The 19,099-nt window shown below is 39.3% G+C and overlaps 1 protein-coding gene across 1 annotated transcript in view; it reads right to left on the bottom strand.

Moving 5' to 3' along the window:
• The window catches only part of LOC138963941 (multiple epidermal growth factor-like domains protein 11), a 231,214-nt gene that overhangs the window by 165,118 nt on the left and 46,997 nt on the right, over positions 1 to 19,099 (bottom strand). The gene's annotated exons all lie outside the window — the stretch shown is intronic.

Raw genomic sequence — 19,099 nt, 5'->3', positions numbered from 1 at the left:
CTTCCTAGCATCCCTGTCGACAAACGGACTGGATTTTCACACAGATTTATACACAGATTTTAGCTCTGCACTTTGTGGTCTGCTCAACTAAACCATGTGATTTTTTTTATCATGTGACTTCAAATGACTTTACAGTAACTGCTTTCATCAGAATTCAGTTTCTATTCAAATGCAGTCAAACTTAAACATTTATTTGAATTAAAAAAAAAACGAAAGTTATTGCATTTAATATATTTTATTAAGAGTATTTTGAAAGAGTTCTGATTATTTGATCACGGTTTTTTGTTTGTTTGTATTTTGACCTCCATAATGTAACATCTTACAAGTAAGTGTAGTTGGACCTGTCTTTAACGACAGTTTGAAACGAGTTGTTATCGCAATTAAAGAAAGCCGCCGTTGGCTACTCGGGTGGTGTCTTATCGCTTTCAAGAGTATGTCAAGAGCTGTGTATGGGGTGCGCTCAAGCGCAGAAGACAACGTGATTGCATTCGGCTAACTCAGAGCCGTCCCGCCCGCCTGGTACGTTTAGCAGTCGGTATAGCGAGATGGTAGTGTATGAATTTTATTTATTGGTGATGTAGAGATAGTACAATGTCATTAAAAAAAAAAAATCAAAACAAACATGAGTTTAAAGGTTGTGAAAGACAGGTTGTGAACGTTAGTTTGACCGAAACTGGCAGCCGCAAACACATAATAACAAACAATCAATATTATGATAGATTCTGGATAAATAATGAATTAGAATGTGCATCTTGTAGGTGATTGTGCTTTTAATAATTTTCAGATTTGTTTTCCCTGTTAATGCTGATGCCACAGTACTAGTTGTTGGTGATTTTTATAGGGAGAAAATGGTTTTGTTTTAAAATGTTCATTATGTACATTGCTTTGTAATTTTGTTAACACATTAATTTTGTGAAACGCCCAGAACCATGTCAGGATTTGCAATACATAAAAAAAACCTTTATTATTGTTTTATTTTTTTATGATTACTATTACCATTATCAGTATATAAGAGGGACCACGCTTATACCGAAACTGCAATTTAAACAAAATTAATGTTGAAGAAATCAAAAATACATCGAACACATTTCACGCTTTGATTTAACTTCTGTTTCCAGTTCGTCACAGACACAGCCCAAGTGCGAAGGCCTGTCTTGAAGCAGAAACGCTTTTGGTGTTCTAGTCGCTTCACACTTTAAGTCAAGTGTCATTCAGTCCGTCTCTCACAATATCACACCTATCCGCGAAAATAGGCAATAGGCCACGATGGGCCATGTCAGGGAACAGAAGTAGCTCGCTGACTGTCTGATTTTTGTCCCGAGATTTTATTACCTCTCTGGGCCATAAGATGTGGACTACCTTGGGATGGGACAATAAAGTAATGAGAGAGAAAAATCTAATATATTCCTTGACTTTGGGGTAGCGCGACTCTGTTGCAGCTAACTTTCATGTGGGAGAAATAGGCCCTGTCGGAGAACAGAAGTAGCTCGCTGAGTGTCTGATTTTTTCCGAGCTTTTATTACCTCTCTGGGCCATACGATGTCTGTGGACTACCTTGTGGTTTGTTTGTTGTTTGTTACGTGTAAGGATTACCCACATGACAAGCAAACAATACATAATTCGTTTGATCTTATCGAGGTTATCGTTCCGAATAAGTTGTTGTATATACTGTAAACAGGAGTGTTCCACTTTTAAACACATTTTTAAAACACCTGTTGTGAACACTGAATGAATTACTCTTTTACAAAAATAACACATGAATAACACACACTAAATAATGTTTACCATTTGTGCTACTTTTACCAGTTGAATTAAACAAACTTCACCAACAAATTATTGCGACAAATTACGCACCCGATTTAAGGCATTAATTCCCATGTCATTTTGTTCAATTTGTCTATGCTACTACCCGTAGTACATGTAGTATGTAGTCAAAATAGTCGGAAAGTTTCAAAGCAAACTAACAAGTCCTTGCTGACATACAGCGCTTTTTCGCATAATGCCCCTCGTAATTAACGCAAAACTCCCGTTTTTGACCGCACATACGATCGACACCTGCATCAGAAGGAATAGCATAGAACACAAAATATGCGAGCGTGTGAATCCGTGATTTGTAAAAATGTAAAACAATTGTCCCGCGATTTACAAATCACGTAAATGCGCCGGATATTTTCTTGTCATCTCCAAAGTCAAGGGATCTATTAAATGTTTTCAATAAGGAATCAGAAAGGCCATATACATTCCACTCCGCGCATATCTATTAAAATCCTTCGGCAACAAATTATTGCGACAAATTACGCACCCAAATTAAGGCATTAATTCCTATGTCATTTCGTTCAATTTGTCTATGTACTACCCGTAGTAGCTTACATGTAGTATGTAGGCAAAATATTCGGAAAGTTTCAAAGCAAACTAACAAGTCCTTGCTGACATACAGCGCTTTTTGGCATAATGCCCTTAGTAATTGACGCAAAAACTCCTGTTTTTGATCGTGAATGCGATCGACACCTGCATCAGAAGGAATCCCGTCGCGATATAACCTTCGTGGTTGAAAACGACGTTAAACACCAAATAAAGAAAGAATCAGAAGGAATAGCATAGAAGACGTAATATGCGAGCGTGTTAACCCGTGATTCGTAAAAATGTAAAACAATCGCCCCGCGATTTACAAATCACGTAAATACGCCCGATATTTTCTTGTCATCTCCAAATTAAGTCAAGGGATCTATTAAATGTTTTGGTTCTTATTTCATTACTTTTTTGTCCCATCGCTGGGATATTCGGGTCAATTCCCCCCCAATGGAAAGCTAGCAGGAACAAAGTCGCGCTTCCCCAAAATCAGGGGATCTATCAGATGTTTTTTCTTCTTTACTTTATTGTCTATTCGCTGGGAAATTCGGGGCGTTTCCTCCCTGTGGAAAGCTAGCAGCAAAAGAGACACGCTACCTCAAAGTCAAGGGATATATTAGATTTTTTTTCTCTCATTACTTTATTGTCCCATCGCTGGGAAATTCGGGCGCTTCCTCGCAGAGAAAAGCTAGCAGCAACAAAGTCGCGATACCCCGAAGTCAAGGGATCTATAAGATTTTTGTTGTCATTAATGTATTTTCCCGTCGCTGGGAAATTCGGGTCGCATTCTCCCAGAAGAAAGCTAGTAGCAACAGAGTTGCGCTACCCCAAAGTCAAGGGATCAATTAGATTTATTTAATTCTTTTCATTATTTTATTGTCCCATCGCTCAAAAATTCGGATTTGTTTTCTTTATGCTAAAAATCGTAATATTTTATCTATTGAGTCCAAACCACCCCCACCACTCAGCGTGGACGGCTTCACTGTGTCACAATGTGGATGCAAAGAAAGACAAAAAGATCTACTGAAAGTGCACACGCCGACGACGAGCAATATCTAGTAAAACTGCAGACGAGTCACCTGCAGACTCAGCCGTGTGTGTGTGTGTAATCCAGCAGCGTGCTTACAACAACAACAACAACAAACACAAAAAACACCTCATAAAAAATGTTTTAAAAAAACCCACAATAAATACCGGTTAAGCGATATGAAACAAATCAGTCAATCTGTCGCTCGAAACAAAAATATCAACACTAAAAACCAGCCATATATGACGTCATGTGAGTAGTTTTGACAGCATCGCTAATCACCTACCTTAATTCTGTTTTCACATATTAATGTTTAAAACAAACATAAACTTTGAAAATAATTCTCTGAGAATGTTAGGACAGTTCCACTCATCTTGAACTCAGGTCAAAAGGAGTTCAGGTCATTCTCTCCCTGACATGATGCCTTGAGATTCCTTGTCTGGCAAGGAAACCGATTTTTTTGTGTGTGTGTGCATATTTAGAGCTTTTTGTAATGTATTATTGATATAAGCAGATTCGCGATCGTCGATAATGATTTTTCATGGTGTTTTGTAATTTTTAAATTACGAAGGAATTGAAATGTAAGACAGTTTCAAGCGAGCTATTTTTCGCGGCTGTATTTACTGTGCAAACAATTCTAAATATGGCAAAAGTGTCACGTGATAATCAACCGTTTGGTTTCGGCGCTCACTGGAGCAGACGATTTTTTCTGTAACCAGTTGACAGAGATGAAACCATATATTACGGTCTCCTTCCGGCAGCAGTCCCAAAATTTCGACTTGTTTTGACCTTAGAACGATCTCTTTATCATAACTGTGAAGAACAGAACGGAGATCACTGTCGAAATCGGCCAATCTGCAATCATTTTCGTCTCGCGAACACTGATCTCAAATTTAGATCAGCGCTCGCGAAAAACATATGGGAGATAACTCTGTATTCTTTTTTTTTATATAGATTCGCATAGGACTGTAGCGTCCGGTCAGAGAGACAACTGGCAATAGCCGTGGAGCGATGCTTATCAGAATGAGTTCCACTGAGTCCACCATAATCAAATAATAGTGCCGAAAAATTAAAGCTTCTTTTTTAATACAATAACAGGATAGATTGTTCCCAAAAAAACTACAGAAAATTGGCCATTTTGACCTCCATAATGTAACATCTTAAAAGTAAGTGTAGTTGGACCTGTCTTCAACGACAGTTTGAAACTGTCTACCCGAGTTGTTATTGCAATTAAAGAAAGCCGCCGTTGGCTACTCGGGTGGCGTCTTATCGCTTTCAAGAGTATGTCAAGAGGTGTGTATGGGGTGCACTCAAGCGCAGAAGACAACGTGATTGCATTCGGCTAACTCAGAGCCGTCCCGTCCGCCTGATACGTTTAGCAGTCGGTATAGCGAGATGGTAGTGTATGAATTTTATTTATTGGTGATGTAGAGATAGTACAATGTAATTAAAAAAATAAATTTAAAACAAACATGATTTTAAAGGTTGTGAAAGACAGGTTGTGAACGTTAGTTTGGGCCGAAACTGGCAGCCGCAGTCCGTTTAGACATGTGATCGCAGTTGACAAGTAAGCAATATCATAAAACATGTCGCGTAGACGAAATTAATATATTCAGTCAACCCTTCGAACTCACATTATGAAAGACAATACGAAGACAAAACTCAATACCTGTGTCGATTTCATACCTGACGGCGACCGCTGTCGCGTTCACGCCACAGAAAGCCAGTATAGCGCAGTAGTGTAAAGCGCTTCTTGTGAAATTGTGCTTTTTCTATTATATATTTTTTTTCGAGCTTGTTTTAATCCAAACAGGACATTAAACGTTGTATGTATTTTTGACCAAAATAGGACATTTTACACAGATCGAAACAGTCAGTGTTCCTCCGAGACCGCGCTAGCGGTCGAGGTGAACGACTGTCGAGATATGTGTAAATTGTCATAATTTGGTAAAAAATACAAATAAAATTTATGTATCTGGGTAGAATTTCTTGTAGTTTTTATGATTGAACGCACACAAACATGCACTATTTTGTAGTCTCGGCTGGCCGCCTAAACAGACGTTTTGTCGGCCTCTGACGTCACATAGCTCAAAGAAGGGAAATCCAGTGTTCAATCGATACACATAGATTTGTTTATGGAATCAGAAAATGATCAAGAATAAGATTACATCCTTTTGGATCGATTCATCAAATTTTATTTTTAAATACAATTTTCTGACTTTTAATGGCCAAACTCAAAAAATAATTTGCAAGCTTTAATCCTGAAATGCAATCCTGTTGTCCGGATTTTGACGAAAGTTACTTTTACAGAATTTTAATCAAATGAATCCAAAAATGAGGGTGTGACAGTGCCACCAAAACTTGTACAAAATGCCAGATATTACGTCATCAAAGAAACGTATCCTCCAGTAGTCCAGTAGTTTTCTCTGAATGGCTCTACACATACATACACACAGACCCACATACCCACAGACAGACACACGTACTACGTAGGCCCTACACCACAACCCTAGTCACGATTCCCCATCTAAGTTAAAACATTTAGTCAAAACTTTACAATATGTTTAAAAATATATATATATATATATATTTCGTATGGTCGTTATAGACAAAGTGGTGGACAAGCTTTCATTGGACAGGTTTGACTGCACGATCGGACTAAAGATTCAAACACATATGACACCGATTGGCTTCAAGGGAGCCCGGGTCGCTCAGGTTGTGGACTTGTGATCCTAGGGTCGCGGGTTCGAATCTCGGCCGGGGCCCAGATATGTCATAATGATATACTACAACAACAAAAGTTCATGGAAAGATAGAAACGCTTACTTGCGTTGCAACTTTCAAAACATTTAAGAGTAATTCGCAGTCGGCTGCAGGTCGAACATCATGGAAAATTACATATGAAAATCCGGACGAGGAAGTAAACTTTACCAAAACATTATTGCGAGAAATGTCGCGACAAAACTGCCGGTTGTTGTTATTTTTCTACCTCAAATGCACTCGACATCTGCATGAGTAGGAATAGCATAGAACACAAAATACGCATGCTAACTTAACAAGACAACATGTTCTAGGTAGATAATGTTTGACTTTCTTCTCTCATGTAAAAGTTGTATATCATCTATATTGTTGTATCATAACAGAATTCAGACGTTCAAACGATTTCTGAAACAGACGTGTGCTGCCTGCTACATATATCATTAAACGAATCAAGCCAGTGATGTTGAGAAGAAAAAATATCGACAACCACCTATACCACAACGACAACAAGCGATAATTTTGCGCACAAAACAAAAATTTTTTTCGGGAAATAGAAGTCAAGTAAGCTGATCAACTGAAAGAAGAATGAATCTGAATGCACATATTTTTCCTTCTTTACCCCTGTCTCCACCCCCTGACCTTGGTTCGGCGCGTCGTTAACAGATACTATGATTTGACGCGATCATTACCTCACAGACGACACGACTCGCCGCGTCTACCTCTCCCTGTGTGCTTCTGTAGCGGCATGTATAGGATGAAAAATATTAATTAATTTATTTTTGTTGTTGAGCAACGGTTTTTACGATCAAACACATAGTGTTAAATAAAACCTTGAAAGAAAAATGATTGTTGTGTATGCATGAACCGCGCACAAGTTCTATCACGCCTCTTCTGAGCGGCTCCCGTTCCACCAAGGGCAAACATTTTTTCTGCCAACGATTTATTGCATGAAGAAATCAAGTTGACACCTTCTTCGAGCTTCGTGGTCCGCCAGTAAAGTAGCGCACATACTAAATACATTCATCCATTGACCCAAATGGTCATGTGATAAACCCAACGCTCCGCCCACTCCACTCAAAACACTTGACCGCCGCGTCAATGAGATCTTCGCTGGTGTTCATTGGATGGTCTGTTTTGTTACAGGCCGAACGCTGCTCGTCTTACAGAAGGCTCATAAGACTGATAAACAGTTTGCCGCGTAAAAGCCATACCACGTTGAAATCAGCGGTTCTCTTCTAAAAGCGTGATTGACATTGTCAGTTAGTCAAGCAAACGAATGCACGCGTTCACGCATGCACACACATTAATATACGTTTGTTCTGCGAATTGTTTGCTTGTTTCTCTATGATTTGTTAATGCGTGCGCGTGTTTGTATGTGTGTTTATCACCAGTCGACATAATTACTGAAATACTCAATTCTTTGGACGCAACAGCACTCTGCACTTTCAAGCATGTACTACATGTACTGTTTTTGTACATGGGGTTAACACACGTTGTTTTGCATAGAAATCTTAATTCGTTAAGCGGGGAATACTTTAAAAAACAAAACCCACATGTTTTAACGATTCACGTAATGTTGCTTAGCTAACACAACAATTCGCCAAGAAAAATGTACTTAGCATACCCATTCCTAAAACGAGTATAAAGGATCTTAGTTGGAAAAAAAAGAGAAGTTTTGTTTTTGTTTTTTAAGTAAGTCGCCCAAGCGCTCTATCAACTTGGCTAAAAACAAATCTTTGGAAAAAAAACACAACTAACTACACACACACACACACACACACACACACACACACACGAAAAAAGAAAAGAAAAGAGAAACACACACTAATGTGACATGATATAACTGAGTTTGCTGAAAACTGACGAAAAAGTACAAGACCGGAAAATCGCAAATGCTTACGCATAAACTTTTACAATTTTTTAGAAGCGCTCCGAACAGACACAATCACACACTCACATGCAACTTGGAAAAGCACTTCACTGGACAGTTCGGGTTGCAATTTTGGTTATTGTAATTATGTAACCACACACGTACCATCTGAACATCAGTGTCTAAGTGTTCAGTTATTCACACGGGTTTCATCTGCTTGGGTAATGGATTACGACTAAATAGCACTGAAAAAATTAATTTAAAGAATCGAGAATCAAACGCAGAAGAGATTATCGCCAGAAGGTGAAATCCTGTTTGTATGAAAAGAAATAATCGGCAACGGTAACGGAGCATTTTACAGTTAATTATTTCAGATGTTTCCAAATTACATCACAGCGAATGTCTCTTGGACTTCGAAAGGTGGATGTCGCCGGGGAAAAATCACTAAAACGGCTTATTTATTTCTTTATCTGTAAATGAAGTCCTTCCAATACGTATCAATGATTCGGATCACCATCTCAGGTTTGCCTAGGAAGGCGTAATCAATATTTTAAATTTTACGCCGGCAATAAATGTTTACTTTGCGCGTAAAACAAATGTGACCCTCCACCACGAAATGAGTCGCATGTCACCTCGCGCGGTTCTGCGCTGGGCTTAATATAAGTCCGGGGAGTGTCTGGTAACTGTGGGAGGGTCACCTTAGTCACAGGCTTATAACTCAAACAGTTTTCGCTCTTTTCTAAAACGGTTTTCACCACTGGATAGAGCATAAAAAACTCTTTAGGAAAATGTAAAATTATCAAAATCATGCAAAGGTGACATGCGACTCATTTTGTGGTGGAGGGTCACATATATTAAGAGCGTACAATTCATCAACAGTAATTAAAACAAACAAAAAATCAACAAACTAACTTACAAACAAGCAAAGGGACACGAGAAGAAAAACAAGTCACGTAAGGCGAAAATACAACATTTAGTCAAGTAGCTGTCGAACTCACAGAATGAAACTGAACGCAATGCAACGCAGCAAGACCGTATACTCGTAGCATCGCCAGCCACCGCTCACGGCAAAGGCAGTGAAATTGACAAGAAGAGCGGGGTAGTAGTTGCGCTGAGAAGGATAGCACGTTTTTCTGTACCTCTCTTCGTTTTAACTTTCTGAGCGTGTTTTTAATCCAAACATATCATATCTATATGTTTTTGGAATCAGGAACCGACAAGGAATAAGATGAAAGTGTTTTTAAATTGATTTCGACAATTTAATTTTGATAATAATATTTATATATTTAATCTTCAGAGCTTGTATTTAATCCAAATATAACATATTTATATGTTTTTGGAATCAGAACATGATGGAAAATAAGATGAACGTAAATTTGGATCGTTTTATAAAAAAAATATTTTTTTTACAATTTTCAGATTTTTAATGACCAAAGTCATTAATTAATTTTTAAGCCACCAAGCTGAAATGCAATACCAAAGTCCGAGCTTCGTCGAAGATTACTTGACCAAAATTTCAACCAATTTGGTTGAAAACTGAGGGCGTGACAGTGACGCCTCAAATTTCACGAAAAGCCGGATATGACGTCATCAAAGACATTTATCAAAAAATGAACAAAACGTCCGGGGATATCATACTCAGGAACTCTCATGTCAAATTTCATAAAGATCGGTCCAGTAGTTTGGTCTGAATCGCTCTACACACACACACGCACATACAGACACACACACACACACACATACACCACGACCCTCGTCTCGATTCCCCCCTCTACGTTAAAACATTTAGTCAAAACTTGACTAAATGTAAAAAACAGAGACAGAAATGGGGGAGGGGAGCATATGGGGAGGTGGAGAGAGGCATTACAAAAACTTTCCTGTTGACGAAAGCAAAATGACGCGAAATGAACCCAATGATGGTTTTTTTCAAAAGTAATGTAGTAAGCTTACAAAAGTGTTCTTTTTTGGTTTGTTTTTAATGTGTTTTCCTTTTAACAGCCAACTGTCGCCCAATTAGGGACTGCTCTACATTATGCAAATGAATATGAATAGTTAATGGGTGAAAAGGGTGAAAAAGAGAGAGAAACAAAGAGAGAAACAGACTGGTAGAGAGAAGATGGAGAGAGGGAGGGAGGGATTCAAAGAACTGTTGCCGAAAGCAAGGCATCTCGAGATAATGGCCTATAACCTGTTCAGGTAAGTATGTTAAAAGCAATTAACCGCTGAACTCATCCTCTCTAAAGAGGACACTTCACACCAGTCGCTGAAGTTTTCAAGGGGTCATAGAGTACACACATTGGACAATGGAGAGGCCGTAAAAGGGTCGCGTTGCCATTGGTCAACCTGACCACGTGATCAGCCTCGGCACAAAGCTACGTCCATGGTCATGGAAACCCTTTCTAGTTCAGTCCTGGCTCGGGACAGTTGTTTTTGTTTTTTTTTGCCGAACGATGTAGGCGTCTCCTAGGAATTGTTTTGGTTGGCGTGCGGAGCGGAGAGTTACAAATTACTTTAAAAGAAAACACTTTAGTTACTTCTCAGATAGAGCGAGTCTCAGAGTGTTGGTTTAAACAAAACTTTATTCAATTTTAATCATGACAAGAACAATGCATGGATGATTACATACTCAAGCATGTAATGCTTATTTTAAGCAATCATAGTAATTACAAAACAAAGGTTAGCATGATGGCGGAATAAGTACATTAGCTCCTTTCAGGAAACGAAAAACAAAACAAAAGACAAAACAGATACACAAACAAGCAGAAAATGGGAAGGGGTTGGTGATACAGGAGGTGGGGAAAGGGCAGCTAGCTAGTAGCTAGCTTAAGGGAAAAAGAAGAAGAAGAAGAAGACTTGGAGCGCCAATATTTGAGGGGATTTTTTCAGTTGTAATAAGTGCACATAAGACACTCGCACAAAGTTAATGCGTATTGTGATCAGAGGAAAAGTCACTACATTGCGCATAAATCGAGACATAATTGATAAGTCGGAAAACAACAAAAGAACATGAGAGAGGTTATGGGGAAAAATTTGTCAGGCAGCATGTCGCATGACAGTGTCTAATAAATGTAATGAGTGAAGTATAGAGGCTCATTTACGGAACCTGCCCGTCTGTCTAATATAGTCCTGTACAGTTACGAATATGGTCTGGTTGACATTTCGTGAATATTGCGGGATGCCTTTCAATAATATTTCGATATACTTATAATCATTTGTCAAATTATCAATGGACAATAATCTTATATCTCTATACAAGGGACAATGCAATAAGTAATGTTCAGCAGTCTCGCTGGGATAACCACACTCGCATTGAGAGTGTTATGTATGGTCCGACTGAGGTGCCAGTAGCGGACGTTTTAAATGGAAACAAATTGAAACAACTTTTACAGCCCGGACTTCGGTATTGCATTTCAGCTTTGTGGCTTAAAAATTAATTAATGACTTTGGTCATTAAAAATCTGAAAATTGTAAAACAAATAGGCCTATTTTTTTTTATAAAACGATCCAAATTTACGTTCATCTTATTCTTCATCATTTTCTGATTCAAAAAACATATAAATATGTTATATTTGGATTAAAAACAAGCTCTGATAATAAAAAATACCGGTACAAAAAGTATGATCAAAATTAAATTTTCGAAATCAATTTAAAAACACTTTCATCTTATTCCTTGTCGGTTCTTGATTCCAAAAACATATAGATATGATATGTTTGGATTAAAAACACGCTCAGAAAGTTAAAACGAAGAGAGGTACAGAAAAGCGTGCTATCCTTCTCAGCGCAACAGTACTATACTACCCCGCTCTTCTTGTCAATTTCAGTGCCTTTGCCATGAGCGGTGGACTGACGATGCTACGAGTATACGGTCTTGCATAGCGTTCAGTTTCATTCTGTGAGTTCGACAGTTTGACTAAATGTTGTATTTTCGCCTTACGCGACTTGTTTAAAATCAAGAGTCAAACCGACACAAAGATTTTCACCTTCCATTTCTCTGTAATGGAGGCACGCAGAGGCACGACGTAGAGAGAGCGTCAGATAACCGCGACGTAGGTTTGGGGAGTCGGGTCGGGCACTAAGAGTACAGTTTATTTTTACAGAACTGTACATTAATTATCGCAACAGGTTTGAACAGTTCGCTTTACATTTGAATCTGTCTCTCTCTGTCTGTGTCTGTCTGTGTCTGTCTGTCTGTCTGTCTGTCTGTCTGTCTGTCTGTCTCTCTCTCTCTCTCTGTGCTCTCTCTCTGTGCTCTCTCTCTCTCACTGTGCTCTCTCTCTCTGTGCTCTCTCTCTCTCTCTCTCTTTTTTTTGTCGTTGGAATTTGATTGTAAACATATCTTTGAACATAAAACATAATTGTCAGAACGATTTCGAGTGAACAGACTTCGGTGTGTACGAACACAGATAACCCTGTGGGCTGCTGTCACATTTTAGGTTTCTATACAATGAGAAAATAACAAAGTGTTGTTGACTTTTCATGCAAGGAGGTCGATCCTTGCAATTTTGCATATTATGTTTGGTCTCGTATACATGTTAGCTTAAGACGGGAAAGTCAGACGCAAGCGAAGCGAAATTACCAGATCACGCTCACAAGTGTGTACTAAAAGTCACATCAAATCCAATCTTCGGTCGTGGCGAGGTTGTAAACACTAAATGAGAAACAGATGACAGGCACTCCGCCACTTCTGCTGAAGGACATAGCAGGTACTTGGCTACACTTCACTGCGCCACATGAGTGATTCCATTTTCCGTTCGGCAATCAGTCTGTCTCACGCACAAATTGTCAAGGGTAATTTTAAACTGAGTCTAATTTTGTCAGACACTGGGCAAGTTTTAATACCGGACCTTCAACATTGACGATTGGGGTCTAAAAAACACATTCCTTCCTTATAAACGATTCAGAGAAAATACCCCCCCACTCTATACCCCCACCCCCTTGCATTTTGAAATCTCCTAACATTATCTGAAATTGAAGCTGGCGTTAGAAAGCATGACTGAAACCCCACCGCTGTTAATCTCCTTCTCGATAAAAGAAGATATACACGTATTGTACGGCCGTTTTTTCAAGGCTGTCCAAATGAAGTGCTATCTGAATTTAACTCTTAAAAAATAAAAAAAAGACTAATACGGGTTTGTTTTTGTGGTTTTTTTTTAATAAGCCACGCCCCGGACTGCGCGCGCAACACATGCATACGACGCATATATGTGTAGTAAGTTTGTCGGAACTTTGGCGGAGTAATTTGATAGAGTTTTTAGATTGTGTCAACGACTGTAGACGTGATGTAACTTACAGATAAATTATATCTGAGCTTAAAAAAGTGTTTATTTTCAATAAAAATCGGTTCGGGTAGCGATGTGATGTTAATCTAGCAAATCAACAGGGCTACTTCCTAATGGACCGAAGTTCTGTGGGACTGAAGAATCATCAACCGATGTGAACTGCTATTTGTTTAGGTGGTTCAGTCTTTCCCCATCGGCAGCCCTGTAAGCCTACATTTACTGAAAAAATCCTGTTTCATTTTTCTCTTTGAGTAAGAATATTTGTCCGCAGCTTACGGACTAACCCGTTCGATAGTATTACTTGGGTATAAACTTCCTTCCCAGATTGTCTCTGTCTCATCGCAAAATTACACAAACATTTTTCAATTTACAATATTTTACTTTGTCATTTTTTTTCCCTGTTCGACGACTCTTCCGACTATGTGAGTGTGTATGCGTATGTTGAATCCGATTACGCTTGTCCGCTAAACTGAAACGTGATCGAAATGACATTCGATCGATATTGACACTAACTAGTTTAAAAAAAATGTATTCACACGCATACGCACACGTGCACGCGCACTTTTGCAGTCCCATGCACTGACCGCTGGTTCTACCTTGTGCGCTTGTCCGGAGTTTTTCTTTGTTTCTTTTTTAATTTGAGGTAATCGATAATAGCGTGGCATGAAAAACAATTTTGCGAAAACCCGGTGAAAACATATCGCTCCAATGAATGCTGTCCATCATGTGCGAGGTCGGGAAAAGTGTTACACGCGAACGTATCGCATGAAAACAAAGAGTGTACAGATAAAACTGAAAAGGAATTAAAGCGGAGAAGTCGGCAACTCAGTCAAACCACCTCTAATAAAGTGACAAATAGTACTAAACTATCGACTACTAAGATTCATTTGATTTTGTAACCAAGAATTTAGTTTTTGTTTTTAACGGCGCCATCAATTTAAAAGAAATGCATCTTTTCTGGTTCACATTTAAATAAATCCAAAAGAAACCCACCTACCTTTCTTGTTTTTTGATTCACATTTAGATAGTCAGCATTATATCATTTACATTTAACGTATACTGCATCCCGGTATCAGCATGCTTATTATACAATAACATAAAAACAGCGCTAGCAAACCATGAACATAATTAATTTCCTTGTAAATCTGTTTTGCTTCTTTCTTTATTTATTTATTTGTGTGGGGTGTTTTTTTGCGTGTTTATTTTGGGGAGAGTGTTTTATTGTTCCTCAAAAGCACTTTGGTCAATATCCCTTTAACTTTGAACTACCGTTCAGTTTGAGGACAGAATGCAATTCTTTTATTTTTGGACAACAACACTGTTGGGGTTGATGTACAAAATTGATGGTTGACTGATCAAAAGATCAAAATATTGTGTGCGATATCTGTTCCTTTAAACCTTTCGTTTAACCAGCAGTTGACATAATTATGGCATGGCACGGCCCCCGTTTGACCACCCAGGCTCTCCCTCGCCCGCTTTGTCCCCGCAAGTTTTTTTGCTACCTTTTCTATATGCACTGTTAATAACATTTTTTTAGGCGAATTTGTCGTTTGCTTGCAAAAAAAAAGATAGTTAATTATCAGATCAGCTTTGTAAAGGAGATACTAAAAACCGCACATAATTATTCAAAAAAAGTCTGATGCCGCTCCGACTGAAGGGCTATTTACTGAAAAGGAAGGTGGGGGGGGGGGGGTCCTGGGGAGAGGTGGAGGGCAAAATGAGACAGAGCCGATACGATTACGATGTGGAGGGGGGGGGGGGGCAGCAAATGTTCGCATGCACATGGTGGTCAGTAACTTTAGTAACACAAATCGACGTTTGATTTTAATCCCACACAGATGTGTTAATTTTTCTTTTGTTATTTTCTTTTTTTCTGTCAAAATGTATAAATGAAAAACGTGACAGGCTGGATATAATTTATCTGAGTGAAACGTTATTTCTTTCAGGGTCCGCATTGGTTTCTAAAAAACAACAGTGTTTAATTTTAACTTGATTTCATTTACATGAATTCAAATCAGAAACGAAGAAAATATCATAACACCGCAATATAACAGTGTCACAGAATCGTGAAACAATTCCGTAAAAACATTCTCTCAATGCTGACAATGTCTTGGTGCGTGGTTCTCACATGTGGTGTCCAGTTGTCCATCTTAGCTAATTTAAATTCCGCGTGTGATGTTTTAAGTGGGCCTATTGGGACGAAGCTGAGTAGATTCGGGATGCGAAAATCAGCAGATTATACGATTTTATGATCCGCGGCAGAGACTATCAAGTGCTCTTACGTATACAAGAACCAGTCGGTCGGATCGAGTCCAGGTGTGATTTTCGCGTTCTACTTACAGGCGTTTTATCTCAGCTGATAACTCCATGCCAAATGGTGGCGAAAACTATGACGGCTTACTAGTGCCAAAACCTGGGGTTACCCATTATCACGTGATAATTACTAATTAACGCTGTCAGTTACTGTTTTCACTCGTTAGTTACTCATTTTCACGGGATAATTAGTAATTTTCACGGGAAAATGACTAATTTTTAGTTTTGGCACTAGCAATCCGTCAGGAAGTGAGCCAAAACTAAAAATTAGTAATGAACAGGTGAAAGTTAGTAATTTTCCCGGGAAAATTAGTAATTAACACGTGAAAATGGTAATTATCAAGGGAAAATTACTAATTTTCCCTTGATAATTACAATTATGAGGTTTTGGCACTAGTAAGCCCTACGAAGGCTTACTAGTGCCAAAACCTGGGGTTACCCATTATCACGTGATAATTACTAATTAACGCTGTCAGTTACTGTTTTCACCTGTTAGTTACTCATTTTCACGGGAAAATTACTAATTTTTAGTTTTGGCACTAGCAATCCGTCAGGAAGTGAGCCAAAACTAAAAATTAGTAATTAACAGGTGAAAGTGAGTAATTATCCCGGGAAAATTAGTAATAATCACGTGAAAATGGTAATAATTTTCCCTTGATAATTACAATTATGAGGTTTTGGCACTAGTAAGCCGTCATAGAAAACGCTCAATGGAAAGTGACATCGCATGCGTTGGGAAGACCGTGGGAAAATATTGAGACCTCAGAATAGGGTCCTTTTAATTAGAGACGATTGACCAAAGCAAAAATAATACAACACAGCATAGTGTGTGTGTGTTTCTGCACGCGGTCTGTTTCTCATAAGGCACGCAATAAGCACACCCTGGTCGTAAGGGAAGATAGCCTAATATGGACAACTGCCTGATATGGACCACCTCCAGTTCTGACAAACTAACGGTGCTATAGGTCTCAAAACAATTTCATTCTTTGGATCACTTGCATATATATGCGATATAAACATTTGTAACCACACAATAAGCTAATCTTATATTAAATGTGGTTATAAATATGTACATCTAGATAGGAATTATTATTTCACGTTATGTCAAGGTCAGAGAATCGCTTATCCCCTTGTTATAAATGTAAGACAGACAAGATACAATTTTTACCAAAAAAAGAGGAAAAGATACAGCAAAAGAATCAGAGGATGTGACAGAGGACGGGAAGAGAGTTAACTTTATTTTTCAGCAAGCAGGGGGGGGGGGGGGGGGGGTCAGAGAGACGATTACTGTTACAGACTTGCCAATTCAATGTTCCTGCAGCAGCAATAATTTCATCCAAAATGTTGTCCAAACTAATTAAGCTTAGATTACTCATAATTTATGAATACACAGAAAAACCTTTAAGAAAGATTCACTCAAACTTGATTAAATCCCCAGATGAAGCATCCGTCGCGTCGCACATATGGAAACATGCGTTCTTTGATATTACTGTTGCGATCGGTTTTGACGCTGCCGCCACCTCGCCGCAACTATCGTGCTGCCATCGCGTCGCGATATGGAAACACAGCTTAAGACTATGCATACTGCTGGTTTTCTCTTCATTCTTCTCAAAATGTCGGTCTCTGTCTGTCTGTCCACTTTTCTTTTTTTTCTCTCTATTCTCAACCTTTGGTGTCTGTCTGCGTGTCTGTGTGTCTGTCTGTCTGTTTGTTTGTTTGTCTGTCTGTTTGTCTGTCTCTCTCTCTCTCTCTCTCCCCTTCTCTCTCTCCCCATCTCTCTCTCGCCATCTCTCTCTCTTTTTCGCTCTCTTCATCTCTCTTTCTCTCTCTCTCTCTCTCTCTCTCTCTCTCTCTCTCTCTCTCTCTCTCTCTCTCTCTCTCTCTCTCTCTCTTACAGTCAGCATATTACAAATGATGGTTTATTCCTGGCAAATTTCGACCAAATGATTATCGAAGATGGTTATGCAAATAAGATGCAACAACGGAAAACAGACGAAATTAAACAGAGACCCCAAGCCCGTGACAGACAGACAGACAGACAGACAGACAGACAGACAGACACAGAGACTGAGACAGAGACAGACAGACTAGACAAGCCGACAAACAAAACAAACCATGAAAAGACACATGTAGGTGACGATGCCGATCCCAATACCGATGCCGATGTCGATGATGATGATGATGATGATGATGATGATGATGATGATATATCTCTTTATTTCCCTCTCTTGGAGAGTTTGCTGCGTGATAGCCTCTAACCCTATTCATTGTATAACAACGTTCAATCATCATCGTCATCTCTCTCTCCCGTTCTCTCTCTCGCCCCCCCCCCCCCTCTCTCTCTCTCTCTCTCTCTCTCTCTCTCTCTCTCTCTCTCTCTCTTACACACTTTCTCTTTCATATTCTCTCTCTGTTTTGTTCTCCTTTCTCTGTCAGATTTGTTTTAAACAAACACGTAGGAAAGAAATCTGCAGAGCTGTTGCAATTGTGTCTTTTATCTCTATCTCTTTCTTTGTTTTTGTTTCGGTTTTTGACTGTGTGCCTATCTGTCTGTCTGTCTGTCTTCCTCTCTCTCGCAGGTTACTGTCTGTCCGTATGTCTGTCCGTCTGTTTGTCCGTCACTCTCACTCTGTCTCTGTCTTTCTCTCTTATTTAATTACCCCAACTCTCTCTCTCTCTCTCTCTCTCTCTCTCTCTCTCTCTCTCTCTCTGTCCCTCCGGCAGCACACATTTTTCGCTCCAGCAATTTACTTGAACAAGTGAAGAAAATGCCTGTCGTTGGACTACCAACTGCTGTGGAAGCTACCTTGACAGGCCTGCCAGCTGACCACTATGTCAAGTACTGGAAAGTCACCGGAGAAGGAGAAGGAGCCACAGTCACACTTTAACTGCTCAGCACAGAGAACCAACAGGCCGCCATTTGCCGAGCTAGTCAACGCAACGTAAACAAAACCCCTTCGCAGCTCAGACGTGACAGACAATGATCCCAACAATTTAACAGCAAAGAGGTATGCGTTTCTTCTGTTGATACAGCTGATCGATCATCTGCGAAATTATGCCAGCACAACATCAGGCATAATTCACACAAACACGTACGACAAAGTTCACGACGTTAGGCACAAACAGAAAATGAGACTACACGCCGGCGAACGCATTGACAGCGAGGCAAGCTGTGTTGTGAACATTGAAGCACGTGAATCACGGAGCCACATTCCATCCAAGCTGACGGAACCTGCCTTGCAGCAATCCGTTGACTCCACATGCGTGGCCACTGACAGTGACAAGGACAGATATTTTACGTCAGAGAGTGATACAGAGGAACCAGTGGAAAAGCAGTTGACTAAAGCTGAAAAGGATGCTTTGGAAAGGGAGTACAGTCTAGGGGAAGTAAAAGCACTTGCTTTAGAAATTACTACGAACCCCAGAACACGAAAGAAAGTGATTAGAATGGTGTACAATGCTTCATCCAAACAGCTGCTTGCAAAATCAGATGACTTCATG

The sequence above is a fragment of the Littorina saxatilis genome, linkage group LG4 (assembly GCF_037325665.1).
Source record: "Littorina saxatilis isolate snail1 linkage group LG4, US_GU_Lsax_2.0, whole genome shotgun sequence".
In the NCBI taxonomy this organism is placed as follows: Eukaryota; Metazoa; Mollusca; class Gastropoda; order Littorinimorpha; family Littorinidae; genus Littorina; species Littorina saxatilis.
Note: the sequence above shows the minus strand (reverse complement) of the source record. Positions and strands in the feature narration are given on the sequence as shown.